The sequence below is a fragment of the Acomys russatus genome, chromosome 20 (genome assembly GCF_903995435.1).
Source record: "Acomys russatus chromosome 20, mAcoRus1.1, whole genome shotgun sequence".
Taxonomy (NCBI): Eukaryota; Metazoa; Chordata; class Mammalia; order Rodentia; family Muridae; genus Acomys; species Acomys russatus.
This window is the reverse complement of record NC_067156.1, coordinates 21302404-21318814: the sequence shown is the minus strand read 5'-3', so window position 1 is coordinate 21318814 and position 16411 is coordinate 21302404. Positions and strand designations below refer to the sequence as shown.

General features: G+C 48.6%; 1 protein-coding gene across 1 annotated transcript in view; it reads left to right on the top strand.

Moving 5' to 3' along the window:
- Positions 1-817: 817 nt before the first annotated feature.
- Gypc (glycophorin C (Gerbich blood group)) overlaps positions 818-16411 on the top strand; it is a 40966-nt gene continuing 25372 nt past the window's right edge. Inside the window, exon 1 of the mRNA XM_051163404.1 lies at positions 818-918. The gene's annotated coding sequence lies outside the window, so the exon portion shown is untranslated. The remainder of the gene's footprint in view (positions 919-16411) is intronic.

Sequence of the window (16411 nt, the reverse complement as noted above, 5' to 3'; positions counted from 1 at the left end):
CAGCATTATTCAGATAACGATACAGACATGAGCTTTGGTGCTCCATATCTGACCACTTCCCCTTGGTGGGGAGGCCTGGTGGCACTCGGAGAAAGGATTAGCAGGCTACCAGGATGAGACTTGATAGGCTGTGACCATATAGTGGGGGAGGAGGTCCCCTTCTGTCACAGACCTAGGGGAGGGGAATAGGGTGAAAGAGGGAGGAAGGGAGGAACAGGAGGATACAAGTGAGGGAACAACAATTGAGATGTAATCTAAATAAATTAATAATAAAACATTAAAAAAAAAAAAAGATAATGATAAAAGCTAGCAACCCTGTCAGGTGCCATAGAGAGGGTGGAAGTGGGAGACATGCTGTGTAGTAAACTAAGCCAGAAAAGCAAATACAAATATCCGTCTTGTAGAATCTAAAATGTCATCTCAAAATAGAAAAGTCCAGTAGTAAGTACTAGTGACTAGTGAAAGAGCGAGATTGGGTAGGTGGTTCTAAGACAGAGACTGGTGTACACACACACACACAGCTCATGTCCCCCAAAGTAAAAGAGTGACAAAAGGCAATGTTGAAGGACACCACTGAACACAGCCTATGTTATGTCCTAAAATACTGTGTCATACCCTGTAAATATACACAACAACGAATATTAATTAAGAGAAATCATTTTAAAAAGAAAAAAAAAATGTTTAGACTGGTTCTGGTTACAAGGCACCTAAGCCAGGCTTGAAAGGCCTCTCTGCCCCTATTTGGAGAGTGCCCAGCCAGGCTACTGGGTCTTATGTAGGACTTTTCCAGAGCACACACAGGGTGGTTCTAACTGCAAGCTCTCTATCTGAGATTGGCAGATGGAAACAGAAACACGGAGAACTGTGAGCCTTGAGCAGAAAGTTAGAGCGCAGAAGAAAACGTTCGGAAGTGGGCGGGTACGTGTTTTAAAAAAAAAAAAAATGGGTGGAAACCTCATGGCCAAGTTGTAGAAAAAAATAGTTGAAGTGTGCCTATCTTGGGGCGGAACCCCTCCCCTTCTGCGAGGCGCGCGGAGTTGGATCCTCAGGTGCTGTTGGCCCGGTTCGCGGTCCAGGAGCTGGGGACCCCTGCCACTGCAGTGCTCCCCACCGCGTTTCTCCCCGCCGCGTGGCGATGAGCAGCCCGGACAGCACGCCGCTTCCCGAGCGCCCGGGTGAGTACCCGGGCTGTCCCGGATCTCGGCCTGACCCGGGCCGCACTGTGGCGCACGGAGCGCGCGGGGTCCGAGCCAGGGGAACCGCGGGCCCCGCGCCCTGGCGGGGTGGATGTCTTCCAGTCCAGAGAGGCCACCAGCCCCGCGGTGGCGCGCGGTTTCTTTGTGTAGGGCTTGGGAAGGGTCCGAGACCCGAGAGAGGGAGAGGCCGAGCCCTCAGCAAGCAGGCACCCACCCCCACCCTCTCTTAAGGCAAGAGGTAGCGGTCCGGTCAAGTTTGCTCCAGAGATCCCGGGCCAACTCCGGGAAAACTCCAAGAAACTCCAACAGCTCCTTCTGGCCCACTGGCCCTGGGACAGGCACAGATTTTGCGGAATCCGCTCTCCTTGTCTCTGTGGGAGTATAAAACAACAAACAACAAACAAACAAAAACATGACTGTCCTTTTAAACACTTTAACTTAGTGACAAGAGCAGTGAGCCTCTCCGGGTGTTGGAAACACTGATGGGCCTCCCCGCCCCGTTTTGGGACTTTTGCAGTCTAAATTTTTGTTTTTAAAAGAACACAACTGTTTATTTTTACCCCTCACCTCAGAGAGGAATTACTCAAAGCCTACACGGTATTCCCTAACACGATAGTAAAATAATAAGGGATAATAGAGACCTTTTCTTTTCTTTTCTTTTTTTTTTTTTCATTTTTTATTTAATTTAATTTGTTTTTTCTCGAGACAGGACTTTATGTAATCCAGGCTAGTTTGTAGATGGGGCCAGGCCATGTCGTCGAAGATGACTTTAAACTTCTGATCCCCCTACCTCCACCTCGGAAGTGTTGTGATCTTGAGGATATGGCACCACACAGAGTTTATAACCACACTAGAGAGAGAACTTAGGGCTTGACTGTGAGGCCAGCACTCTACCAACTGCCACCATTCTTTGGTTAAGTCCTGTAAATATAAATACAGTTGGTGGAGGCCTCTTGGGACCCCTGTCTTGTGTGGCTAGGAGATAAGTACCGGACGCAGTGCGATCTGTGGCAGTGCGCCCATGGGTGTCACCAGTACATGCTACCCTGTATGTCACACCTATTGGGATCATCTCTGTGACATCTCTCAGCGCCAGTTTCAGCACCCGCAACGTGAGAATCTTCGTAGACTGTTTCTCACTGGGTTGTAAGAATGAGCTGCTGCATATAAAAACCTGAGCGCCGAAGGCAGAGATGTACCAGCTGTTGACAATTGTCTAGCACCCTCGAGGCGAACTTTGCCAGCAAGTGAGGATCGGCAGAGTTCACCAGCATTTATTTTCAGTGTGTGTTTGACCCTGGCTTCTGTGTGTGTGTGTGTGTGTCTGCACGGGCACGTGTATGAACACATGCTTAGGGCCTCGGTTAAGGGGACAGGAAGTCAGGAGTGCGGCATCCATTTCATCTCGGGCACCAAGGAAGTCCAGGCTGCAGACACTCAGGTGTTCAGACCCCTCAGACTTGAGTGTCTGCAGGGGGTTACCTGATTCCTGCCCCCACCCCCACCAGTATTCTGACATCACATCACGGGTTCAGATCAGGCTTGGCCAGTAAGGCTAAACACCTCTCTTGCAGGGCTGACAACCGCTGGACTTGTGGCAGGGTCCCCGCTCTGGGAGGCCCCTGGGGCCCTATTTCTTGCTGCTAGCTCAGACAGGATATGTCTATATCCTGTCTCCATGATGGTGCTATAGCTACTCAGAGCCTGAGATCGGAGCAGAGAGAATTGACTTCCCTGTGTCAGGTCTGCCCTGACCCTGCCGTGTTGAGGGCTTCTCCTAGGCCTGATTGTGATCGTTATTACCAGCAAGTTATGCACAGGCCCATAGATGGGCAGTCTTGCACTTGGATGGAAGGGGTCAGTGCTTAGTGAAGAGATGCCAAGTTTGGCAGCTTTATATAGAATTTGCTGTCGCTGGCAGAGGCAGAAAGAGTGCCAAGTGAAATTTCATCTCACTCTTGTGCAATCACTCTAGATGCTGGGGACCCTCGGAGGCTCATGGGGCTGGCACAGTAAGTGCTGGACCTTTCCCAAGGTACCCTTGGTTGGGCAAGTATTATAGAGGCTGGCGAAAGGCTCTGGAAAGTAGAGGGCTGTGGGCAAGAGGCATTTTCGGGGTGTGTGTATGTGTGTGTGTGGGCGCACGTGTGCAGTAGAAGTGGGTAACTGCTTCCACAGTGAGTAAGGAGAGGTAAAGTAAGGCTTCTGGGTTTGTCTCTGGGTGGCTGATCTTTGTAAGTAGAACTTGGCCTACACGTGATGACAAGCTTTCAGGAGAAAGTGGGTTTAATCCATAAGACAAATATTTTATGTGTTTAAAATGTTATTCAGAAACCGCCCTCCTGAAGGTCATGGCAGTTTGTGTGTGTGTGTGTGTGTGTGTATGTGTGTGTGTATGTATGTGTATGTATGTGTATGTATGTGTGTGTGTGTGTGTACATGTTTGCTCATGTGTATCCAGATGCACCTCTTTTGGGGCAGGACATGAAAACAAGCTGGCCCATAGCCTCTGAGGCCGTTTCCCAGGTGCAGTTCATCTTTGCCTTCAGACAGGTCCTCTCACTGACCGGAACTCACTAAGTAGGTAGGTGAGTAGGCCAGACTGACTTGTCAGTGAGCTCCATGGATCTACCTCTCTCCATTTCCCCAGCAATGGGCTCACAAATATGTACCGCCACGCCTAGCATTTCCACATGGGTCCCGGTGATCAAACTCAGTCTCTCTCTTGTGTGGTTTATGGGCTGAGCGATCTCTCCAGTCCTACGCCAGTCTCCAATGCCCACGGCCATTGATGGGTATGGCAAAGCGCCCACCTGCTTGGTCATCTCACCATCTCAGCTAAACTGACAGGAAAGGAATGTGGCCACTTTGGAATATGCCTCTCTAATTAGAAGACAGCCTAAGTGTGTTTTATGACCCTGATAAGAGACGTGCCATTACTTTTGGGGGAAGTGCCTGCCAGAGCTCACTCCATCCCTCTTCTCTCTGTCTATCTGTCCATGTGTGCTGTCAGACCTGGGCGTTCACTGGCTTTTGCGGGGGGGGGGGGGGCGGGGAATCACAATATCTCAGCATCTCCATCTTCTCCTCTGTTGGTGCAAATAGCAGCCAACCGCACGGCGTTCATTTGGGGGACGTACCCAGCAGTGGGGGCTTCAGAGAAAGCGAGAATTGCTGCAGGTGTGGGTGCTCCCAACAGTTTCCCAGCAGCTGTTGTTCCTTGCTTTCAGTAGTGTCCTTGCTACAGTATCACTGGTGTAACATTATCAAAAGCACTAGAATTGGTGCTTTTGGGTCAAGCGCTGGTATGGACCTTGCCTGCATCACCCCGGCATGGTTGAAGTAATGGGAGTCTGGCCGAAGAAATCTGGAAGACCAGAGAGGACTGCCTGGCTCAGGCTTCTAATGTACTATGTGTAAAGCCAGGCTGGAGACAGAGGCTGTCAGACCCCCACAGACAGCTGAGGTTCACCTGAGTGGTTGTCAGTACACTAAAAGGCCTGCTGCCAGTGAGCAGGTGCAAGGCAAGAACTGTATCTGATTAGCCAAACCAGAGGTTTGGGTGCCAGCCATCCCCCAGCTCCTCAGCCAGGCCTGTGTCCCAGCCATGACCCATGGCCACCTACTCACCTGATCTCTCCCTTTCCCAGGGTCAGGCCTGCCCCCCTCGGCCTGTACCCTTCCCTGATGGCCCTCGCGCATCTGCCCACGTTGTCTGCCTTTTCAGCTTCACTTCTTCCTAACAACTTGTGTCCAGCTCCTAACTGCCTGCGTACCCTCCCCTCAACACATCTGCTTGTCTATCAAGGGCTTGTCTGTGTAGTCCAACCCATTAAAAAAGAAAAAAGAAAGAAAAATCCCCCAGTCTTGGAAGGCACCCACCAAACAAACCTACAAAGGGGATACTTTGTAGTCCCAGTGGGTCCCTGCATCTGCCCCTTCTCAGGAATCTGACCTCCTAAGTGGCTCTGTGCCCACACTCTCCCCTGGCCCCACTCTCTGCTCCTTGAGGCCTAGCACAAAGAATTGTCAAGGGAGCCATTCAGAAACAGGTGGTGATTATGCAGAGCATGCTAAAGCCCAGAGGTGGCACCATTCCAGGGCCAGAAGCCCCTTCAGGTGTCTTTGAGAAGTCACCTCTATAGCTCCTAGACCAGAACTTGACATATACTGAACGGCCAGTAAAGACAACATCGAAACAAGAAGAGACAGCACCAAACGCACGGCATGCTAAGAACACAGTAGCTGAACTGCATGTGCGCACTTTCTCCCCCCCCCCCCCCCCCCCGCCTCCTCCCCCACCACCTCGCAGTTTGGCCTGGTGCTCCCTTTAGATCCTTATATAATCTGACCTTCTGGGGGCGTGCTGGCCACTGCCCTCAGTGTTATAAATTTTAATTTATGTACATTCTTCTAAAACAATGTTTTTTGTACAACTCTTTAGCCTGTGGTAGAAACAGACGATGGTCTCTTTCCTGCCTGCTGGCTAGAACCCAGCCCAAGGCTCTAGATTCCAACTGGGGGGTAGGTGGGGCTTGGACAAGACCTCACACCAGATGCTTGAAAGCCCTGTGCACAGATGCGTCCATGTCAAAGGGAGCCCCCAGAGCTTAGGAAAGGGCCTACTGTCCCTTTGGCCTCTAACCCTGAGGTCCTTGATCTTTCTCTTGCCTTGATACTCTATACCCTCACCTCCATCACTCTCACCTCCATCACTCTCACCTCCGTCACTCTCACCTCCATCACTCTCACCTCCATCACTCTCACCTCCGTCACTCTCACCTCCATCACTCTCACCTCCATCACCTCTCATTCACACCCCCTCTCTCTTTGTCTCTGTCTCTCCCTCTCCCTGTATGTGTGTATACAGATGCATATGTACCATGATATGTGTGTACAGGTCAGAAGACAACATGGGGTCTTCACTTTCCACCCTTTTTGAGACAAGATTTCTCTTACTGACCACTTCCTAAACCACAATAGCTGGCCCAAGAGTTTCTCGGAATCCTCCTGTCTCAGCCTCCATCTCCCTGTAGCCTCAGGTGCCTACACTGCTACTTCTGACTTTTATGCATTTCACATGGGTTCTGGTGATCACGATTGTGTGGCAAATGCATTACACACTGAGCCACCTTCCCATCCCCTCATTGACACCGCTCACTGCTGTGTAGTCTTATTTCTATGTGTCTCTCTCCGCACTAAGCCACACACTGCTTCTCTTAGGTGATGATTCCTTTCCAGGCTAAGAGAAGGAGCTTCTGTTTCGGGTCATCCTTGTGGTGCACACTGCCCGGGTATCCCTTTCCACCCTGGCACATGCTCGCATAGCTGGCTGCCTATCTCTACTTTGCACGGTGGTGCTGATGGGCACTTTTCACAGAGAGCCATTACCTACACTCCCACATGCTCCTTCATGCACTGATCATGTTCCTGAGGGCATCCTCTTCCAGCCAACCTGTAACCCCAGCTCTACTACCTGGAATGCTAGACTGGAGAATCACCACATTTCAGCAGTAGCAAATGGGCCTAGAAAAGATGGGGGGAAAGGATGGCTTTCCAGACCAAACCTGATAGAGCAATCATGCCTCTGTCCTTTGTGCTGGGCCCTGAATCAGCAGTTCCGGTGCCCACTGAGCAGCAGAGTTTTCACTTCGTAGTGCTAGAGGCTTCAAATTTAGGTTCCTCCACAGTGACTGTGGCAGCACATGTGTGGGGGATTGAATGTTCAGGGGGGATACTTGTGTGTGCATCTGTGTGTAGAAGCCAAAGGACAGCCTCTAGTATCTACCTTGGGAGCTGTTAACATTATTTGTTTGTTTAGTGTGCCGTGCGTGTGTGTGTGTGTGTGTGTGTGTGTGTGTGTGTGCGCGTGTGTGTGTGTGTGTGTGTGTGTGTTAGAAGACAATTAGAGGGGGCTGGAGAGATGGCTCAGAGGTTAAGAGCACTGACTGCTCTTCCAAAGGTCATGAGTTCAATTCCCAGCAACCACATGGTGGCTCACAACCATCTATAACAAAATCTGGTGCAGAATGCTATATACATAATAAATACATAAATCTAAAAAAGAAGAAGAAGAAGACAATTTGAGTCATATGAGGTTCCAAGTTCAAATTCAGGCCACTAGGCTTGGAAGCAAATGCCTTTACCCACCTTGTTTTCAGAGACAAGATCTCTCATTGATCTAGAGCTCAGCAGCTAGTCTAGGCTGCCTGACCAGGGAGCCCTAGGAATCCTCTCATCTGCCTCTCTAGTGCCAGAATCACAAGTACATGCCACCATGCCCTATTTCTTTTTTCTTTACATAGGTTGAGACAGTCAAACTGAGGTCCTCAAGCTTGAGGCAAGCTACTAGGCCATCTCTCATGCCCTCCTCCGTCATTCATAAAACACCATGGAGCACAAATAGGTTCTGCTAATGGGCTAGTGTTGAAGAGGTTGGCAGTAGTAGTTAGTGGATGGGATTTGGAATCTGGAGCTGCTGTGAGGCAGCCATGACCTCGGACAAGTTGCTGGGCCTCTTTACATAACCCTGGCTGTCCTACCGGGGCCTGGAGGTAGTGTGCTTACTTCCTGCTCTACTGTTGCTGTTTTCTTGTGTTTTAACAAGGTGCCCTCATTGTCACGTTGCATTGAGTCCCAAAATTTTATAGCTGGTCTTTATCTAGTTAAGGGGATTGTAGCCGGGGTTTTAGCTTTGTGGGTTCTTTCTTCCACTGTTTTCCTATCCTTTCACACACACACACCCCAACACTAGATATAAGAGAAAAAAGGATAGAGAGGAAAGGAAAGAGATCCATGAATGAAGTCAGGGAGTGAAAAGGGGCCATCATTATTGTTAGAATACTTCCTGCTGATTAGGAGCATCGAGCTCCTTGGAGCGAGTTTGATCTTCGCTGTCAGGCTATCTTATTTCTTCTTGCTGTTTCTTCTTTGTGCACGACTATTTAACAAACCTCAACCAACAGCAGCCAGTGGCCAGACAACAACCCACCATCCCATTCGGGGCCCTAGCATTATATATCCTCTGAAAAGTCTCCAGGCTTCCAAATGTCACACAATTGCAGGAACTATCTGCAGCTGGCAAAAGCACGCCTCTGCTAGAGCACGAGGCAAATCATAGTCACCTGCTGTGAAGCAGAGCCGTGTCCCCATAACTGGGATAAAAACAAAAAGATATTCTTATAATATTTCTGTATTTTAAAGAAACCAAAACTCCAAATTTCTCACTGGTACAGGGGATGATGGTGATCTTTATATGAAGGGTGTATCAAATATTTCCTGATAGATAGAACATTTCTTGGGCTGGGGTGATAAACCAGTCAGTTCAAATGCGTGCACTAAAAGCACAAAGACATAAGTTTCATTCCTCGGAATTCATGTCAAAAATAAAGTAAAATAAAAAGTAATACATGGTGGCTTAACCTTGGAGAGGTGGAAACAGGCATGTGCCCTAGGGTTCACTGGCCTGCCTTCCTAGCCTACTGCAAAGTTCTAGATCAATGAGAAACACTGCCAAAAACAAACAAACAAACAAACAAAACAAAGTGGAGGGCACCTGAGGAACAATACTTAAATCTAACTTGTGGCCTCCATGTGCATGTGTACACAGGTGAATCTGCACACCTCCACATGTGCAAATAACTTCTCACAGTATAATCCAGATACAAGCTCATGTTCTGAATAGATGCCTAGATGTTCCCCACCATCCCACTCCATCCTTGCTTCCCAACTGTTCCTCTATATGTCAATTTTCTGAAAATTTGCCTGCAAGGAAAGAGCAAAGAGTATCAGGTTCTGCAGAGTCCAGCACTCTGTGGAGGCCCTCACAGTGGAAGGCCTCACAGTGTCCTCCCCCTCCCACACCATGGCAGTACTCCCTCTGAGCTGGAGAGCAGCCTCCCACAGGGTCCCTCTCCTCCTATAGCATAGCATAACACACCACAGCACAGCCCTGCATTGCATAGCACAGCATAGCACAGCATGGCATAGCACAGCCCTGCATCACATAGCACAGAATAGCATAACACAGCCCTGCATAACATAGCATAACATAGCACAGAATAGCATAGCCCTACATAGCACAGCACAGCACAGCATGGCCCTGCATAGCATAGCATAGCACTGCACAGCACAGCACAACCCTGCATAGCATAGCATAGCATAACATATCCCTGCATAGCATAGCATAGCATAGCATAGCATAGCACAGCATAGCATAGCATAGCATAGCATAGCACATCCCTGCATAGCATAGCATAGCATAGCATAGCATAGCACTGCATAGCATAGCATAGCATAGCACTGCATAGCATAGCATAGCATAGCACTGCATAGCATAGCATAGCATAGCATAGCACATCCCTGCATAGCATAGCATAGCATAGCATAGCATAGCACAGCATAGCATAGCATAGCATAGCATAGCATAGCATAGCACAGCATAGCATAGCATAGCATAGCACTAGCATAGCATAGCACTGCATAGCATAGCATAGCATAGCATAGCATAGCATAGCACTGCATAGCATAGCACTGCATAGCATAGCATAGCATAGCATAGCATAGCACTGCATAGCATAGCATAGCATAGCACAGCATAGCATAGCATAGCACTGCATAGCATAGCATAGCACTGCATAGCATAGCATAGCACTGCATAGCATAGCATAGCATAGCATAGCACTGCATAGCATAGCATAGCACTGCATAGCATAGCACAGCATAGCACTGCATAGCATAGCATAGCACTGCATAGCATAGCATAGCATAGTACTGCATAGCATAGCATAGCACTGCATAGCATAGCATAGCACTGCATAGCATAGCATAGCACTGCATAGCATAGCACTGCATAGCATAGCATAGCACTGCATAGCATAGCATAGCATAGCACTGCATAGCACTGCATAGCATAGCACTGCATAGCATAGCATAGCATAGCACTGCATAGCACTGCATAGCATAGCACAGCACTGCATAGCATAGCATAGCACTGCATAGCATAGCATAGCACTGCATAGCATAGCATAGCATAGCACTGCATAGCATAGCATAGCATAGCACTGCATAGCATAGCATAGCATAGCATAGCATAGCATAGCATAGCATAGCATAGCGCTCCCTCAGAGCCAGGAGAGCAGCCTCCCAGCATGCTCCTTTATGTTTTTATCAGTGGCCCAGAGTGTTCTGTGAGCAACTGTTGGCTCTGCCTCTTAACCCGCCCTCTAGTTTTAGGGCGTCTCCTCCCAGCTCCTGACCTCGAGGCCCTCTGCCCTTCAGTGTCTTCTCAGCCAGCATTCCTCTTGTCTCTGTTCCGCTGTGCTACCCTCTGAGAGGTCCACAGTGTGGCCCAGGCTTTGGCTTCCCTCTCAAGTGGCAAGCCTCTTCCTCCCCTTTCCTCCTCCCCTTCTGCCTCCTCTTCTTCCTCCTTTTCCCTTCTTCTCCCTCCTCCTTTTGGAGATGACTATTCTTCCTCTTCCTGAAGAATGACTTCCTCTTTCCCTTCTTCCTCCTCCTCCCCCTTTCCCTCCTTCCTTTCCCTTCTTCTTCTACACACTCCTCTCTCCTCCTGGTGCCCATACAGCAGGCTCCTGAGGGGTGCTGTGAGGAGAGCCAGGCCCTTGCTTAGTGGCTCCTGCCCTGGGGCTGATTCACCCTCTAAGCGGCTCTCCTTCTATTTCTGAAGGGACTCTCATTTTAGGAAAATTAATCTCAGCCATGACTGAAAGTCAGGTGGTTTCTCCCCCCCCCCCCTTTTCAGTTTCTCTTTGCGTTTTCCTTTTCATCAACGCTGTACTTCTCTTCCCCCTCCTCCTCCTCCTCCTCCTCCTCTAACCCTGACTCAAAGCAGAGAGGAGACACTGCCTGGCTGCAGCACAAGTTATCTCATTTCACCGCTGAGCAGCTTCAGGGGAGATATTTTTATCTCCCTTTTGCGTGTGATGGCTCTGAAACCAGCGAGGTGACAGGGGACTTTGCAGACAGCCCTGCCTGTCCCCTCCTCCTCTTTTCCTGTCTCCTCGCCCACTTCACTGAGAGTGTGGGGGAGGGGTTCAGCAGGGCCCACCCACCCCAGGACACAGGAATTAGAGTTCACAGAGCTGCTAGAGGATCACACACACACACACACACACACACACACACACAACCAGAAGGAATAAAATGATCCATTAATGACAAAGAGTGCACTTGTCTTTGCAGCTATAAAATATAATATTTAATATTTGACAGAAAGAAGGTTTCCCCAAGAGCAAAGAACTGTGCAACGGTTGGCACCCTCGCTAACTCTCTACCTGTCTGCCTCCATGCTACTGTCTCTGACTCTTACTTTTCTGGCTTCTTTTGTAAAGACTTTGTTTGTTGCTATTGAACGGAGTGGGGACGCGCTCCAGTACACACGTGGAGGTCAGGATAATTCCCAGTTCTGTCCTTACGCCTCACTGAGGCATGGACTCTCTTATTTCTGCTTCTCTGTGTGTATCCCAGGATAGCTGGTCCACAAGCTTCTAGGGCAGTCACTACGTCATCATTAGAGTGCTGAGACTGCAGATGTGAGCCGCCACATCTGTCTTTTGTGGGTTCCGTTGGTCTAAGCTTCCCTCATCACCCTAATGTGACAAGCAATTTTACCTACAGAGCCATCTCATCAGCCCTTCCTTTGGCTTCTTAAACCATGAAGCTGGGTTACTCTTCTTTAAAAGTTTGAGAATTGTGGTTCGTTGTCCCAGAAGCAATGGTATTCATCAAACTGTTGTAGGTTAGTGGGTGGAAGGTGCTGTGTAAGAGGACAGATACCCTTTAGGGAAGAGAGTGGCTTGGACGCACTTAGGAGACACACAAGCCACAACTGGATTGTGGGTAAATGGAAGTTAGGTATAAAGGACTGGCAGAGGGTCCTGATGGACAGTCTAGGACAGTGGTTCTCAACCTTCCTATTGCTGAGACCCTTTAATACAGTCCCTCATGTTGGGGTGACCTGCAACCATAAGATTATCTCACTGCTACTTTATAGCTGTAATTTTGCTACTGTTATGAATTGTAATGTAAGCATCTGACATGCAGGATATTTGATATGCAACCCCCAAGGGTGTCGAGGCCCGTAGGTTGAGAACCACTGACGTAAGAGTTGTACCCATCTCTTGCATTTGTGTATAGTCTAGTGTGTTAGTTACTTTTCCTATTGCTGTGCTCATACCTGGCAAGAAGCCACTTAAGGGAGGAGGAGTTTATCTTGGCTCACAGTTCAAGATGATTTAGTCCATCGAAGTTGGGAAGGCGGGGAGGCAGGAGGAGACTGGTCACATTGTTACTGTCGTCAGGAGGCAGAGCACAAACAGGAAGTGGCAAGGGACCATAAACCTCAAGGCAATCCTTTAGCCGCCTACTTCTCTCAAGGGCTCACAACCTTCTAAGACAGCACCAGTGAGGGACCAGGAGTTTTCAAACACACAAGCCTATGGAGGACATTGACATTTTAACCACAATCAGAAACTGGCAAAGCCCGAGGCCGAGACCTTAGCCCAGGCACACAAGGGGAGGCAGTGAGTGGTGCATGGCAAGGACCCACGCCTTCCCACTCAAGGATCCGCATGCCGTCCTTCATTCACCCACAGTGCCGTCTATATAGAGGTTATTAATTCCAGATTACAAAGGTGGCACATGGGGTTCAAAAGGCCGTATCTCCACCCATACCCCCATTCCCAAGTATCATCCACACTCCAGCCTTGATGCCAGGATTTCTCTTCCCCAGGACTTGATCAGCTGCCATGCTGGAGCTTTCTGCTTGACCCTCAGAAGACCCAAGGCCATTCCCACAGCCCCAGGAGCCTGTATTTCTTCATCTTCTTTCTTTTTTTTTCTTTTCCTTGGGTGAGTGTGTGGTGTATGTGTGTTTATGTATCCATGGGTGGAGCACACGTGTAGATGCACATGCGTGTGGAGGCCAGAGGCTGATGTTATCTGTTCTCCTCAGTCATATCCCACTTTATTTTTTGAGGCAGTGTCTCTCTTTGGTCTTGGACTCAGTAATTGGCTAGACTAGCTTTCTGTATCCCCGGTGATTCTTATCCGCTGTATCTGGCACCAGCATTAGAGATGTGCACCATCACAACTGGCTTTTTATGTGGGTTCTATGGATGGACCCCAAGACCTCATGTTTGGGGGGCAAGCACTTTACCACAACCCAGCTGTCTCCCATGCCCCTTTTCTTTGTGATGTCACTAGAATCTTGTACATGTTAGGCACATGCTGGACTCAACATCTTCTTTTTGCTCTTTTAAAATTTAAGGAGAGGTGTCAACGACTCATCCAGGCAGGGCCTAAACTTGAGACTCTTTTGTCTCAACCCACCGGGTAGCTGAGACAAGAGGCCTATGCTACCAATTTCAGTACAAAAAGAAAAAAGAAAAAGTCTTACTTCGACCCGTCTTGGCGTGCCCCTTTGTGACAACAACTGTTAATGCTATCTGTGGCAGTTTGTAGTTGTGTAGGTCCTATCAGTGAGTCCGCCCCAAGTCCCACAAAGGGGAAGCAGTGGGCAGCTGCCTACTAGGGTTACTGTACGGAGAGCCTAATGCCCTCTGCTTGCTCGTGGAATGCCTCCAGCAGAAGCCACCATGTGTGATGCTGTGTACTCGTGTAAGTGTGTGTGCGAGCACACTGTGTGAGTCAGGGGACAGCCTTGGATGTCTGCCCTCACCTTCTACCTGGTTAGAGTTAAGGGTCCCTTGCTTTTTGTCACAGTGCAAGTCAGGCTAGCTGGCCTCCTAGCTTCCGGGGACTCCTGTGTCTCTGCCTTTCTTCTCATTGTAGGCATGCTGGGATTACAGACACACCACCACACCCAGTTATATGTGTGTGTTGGGGATTCAAATTCAGGGTCTCAGCCTTCCATGCCAAGCACTTTACTTGCTGAGCCACTTCCCAGGTGGTGAACGATGGCTTTAATCCAGTCAGTCCTGTCTACGTCAAGACTGTAGGAGACACAAGACCTCATGGATACTGTCTTGACTGGAGCCTGGTTAGGAAGTCAAGGCCTAAAAACATGAGAGAATGAAGGAAGTTTGTATCACATAGGAACACCTGGCATAGCCTCGCCTGGTTCAGGTGCATCTGACAGAGCTGGCAGCCTTGCCACCTGTCCCTGCAATTTCAAAAGAAATGGCTTCCCACCTGAGGCCCCACTCTAAGCCACACCCACAAAAATGATGGTATCACCTCAAATCGTTACTGCAGTTATTTTTATTTTTAGTTATTTTTCAGCACCAACGGTAACAATTCTAGTTGAAGTACACAAATGCAAAAGACAGAATCTCCACGTGAGACAGCGGAGTAGGAAGTGAAAGGACTGTGAACCGCACCTCTGTGGGATCCCTGTGATGACTCTATCTTGAGACAGATGTGCAGTGTGTGACCCGGTGACTCTCAGAGCCAGGGCAGTTACCCACTGTTTGCCTTGCTCTCCATGAAGACCCATGTGCTTGGATCTCAGCGGAGCCTTCTAGATAACTGATCTCTGCCAGATGGAGTTGCAAAACGTTGTCTTGCCGTTCATCGCTCACCTTTGTCCAGACCCCAGTGTACCATTTTGCCAGTTAATCACATGAAGAAAATTCATTTTTGGTTTTTTGTTTCTGTTTTATTTCAAGATAAGGTTTCTCTGTGTAGCCCTGGATGCCCTAGAACTTGCTTTATAGACCAGGCTGGCCTCAAACTCAGAGATCTTCCTGTCTCTGCCTCCCTAGTGCTGGGATTAAAGGTGTGTGCCTTCACCAACTTATGAAGAAAATTCTTTTTAAATTTTTTTCAGTTTTTATAATTTATTCACATTACATCCAGATTGTTATCACCTTGCTCTTCTCTTCCTGTTCCTACCCTCCCTCTGAAGAATATTCATAACCTAACCTCAGCAATCCCAGGTTGATACCATGAAGAATGTTTGGAAATGATGGAGCTGGTGAGATGGCTCAGTGGTTAGGAGCTCTTGCTGTGCAATCATCAGGGTCTGAGTTCAGATCCCGGGACCCACCTCAAGTGGCCCTTAACAGCCATAACACCAGCACCAGGGGATCTGAAACGCTCTTCAGACGTCTGTAGGTACCTTCACAGACATGAGTGCAAACCCACATGCACACACTCACACACTCGCACACTCACACATACTTACACACACTCATACATTAATTCAATAAATTACATACTTTCAAAAAACAAAGAAAGCCTGGGAAATTGAAAGAGAGATAATTCTAGGACAGAAACAGTTTATCCACAAATGTTGGTGGGCTAGCTCATGCATCTGTGCTTTATAATAGATGGAGTTATGGTGGGCTACCCTGCCATGGCTCTCTAGACTAAGACGTGACGATCATTAGTGTCCTGCCCACAGAGCAGCAGGCATGCATCATGATTGGAATACAACACACCCCGTTCTTTGAAGGGCATTCTGTCTCACATATTCAGCACTGGGATCAAATTGCCTCACATCTTCCTAGTGCCTGACTTAATAGCTAAACAGGCACCTGGGTATTTAAAGAATAGCTCCAAGTAATATACTCAGTAATACACTTTAGCTAGTACTAAGTTATACTGGTTTTCTACTTTCCATGATGTAGTTTTACCTAGTTGAACCAAAACATTGTATAGATTGGGGAGATAGACCATGACGTAAAGTACTTGCTGTGCAACCAAGGAGGACCTAAGTTTAATCTCTAGAAAAGTATGGCATGGTGATACAGGTTCACAATTAATCCTTAGAAAATTGTGGCATGAGCCAGGCATGGTGGCACATGCCTTTGATGCCAGCACTCTGGGAGACAGAGGCAGGCAGATCTCTGTGAGTTCGAGGCCAGCCTGGTCTACAAAACAAGTCCAGGACAGCCAAGACTGCACAGAGAAACCCTGTCTCGAAAAACAAAACAAAACAACAACAACAAAAAGGAATGCATGGTATGGTTTGTTATCCCTGTGCAGGGGAGATAGAGACTAGTGGTTCCCTGGGACTTGCTGGCCTCACGTACATAAGAACAGAGCCTGCGGGGGTGGGGGGGGGGAGGCTCAGGAACCTATCTCAATAGCAAGATGAACAACACCTGAGGAACAGCATCCAAGGTTCAACCTCTGCCCTGAACACATACCCTAACATGTACACACGCAACCACACGCATGTGCCTGAACACAGACACACACACACACACACACAAATCCCATTGTGTTTGCAG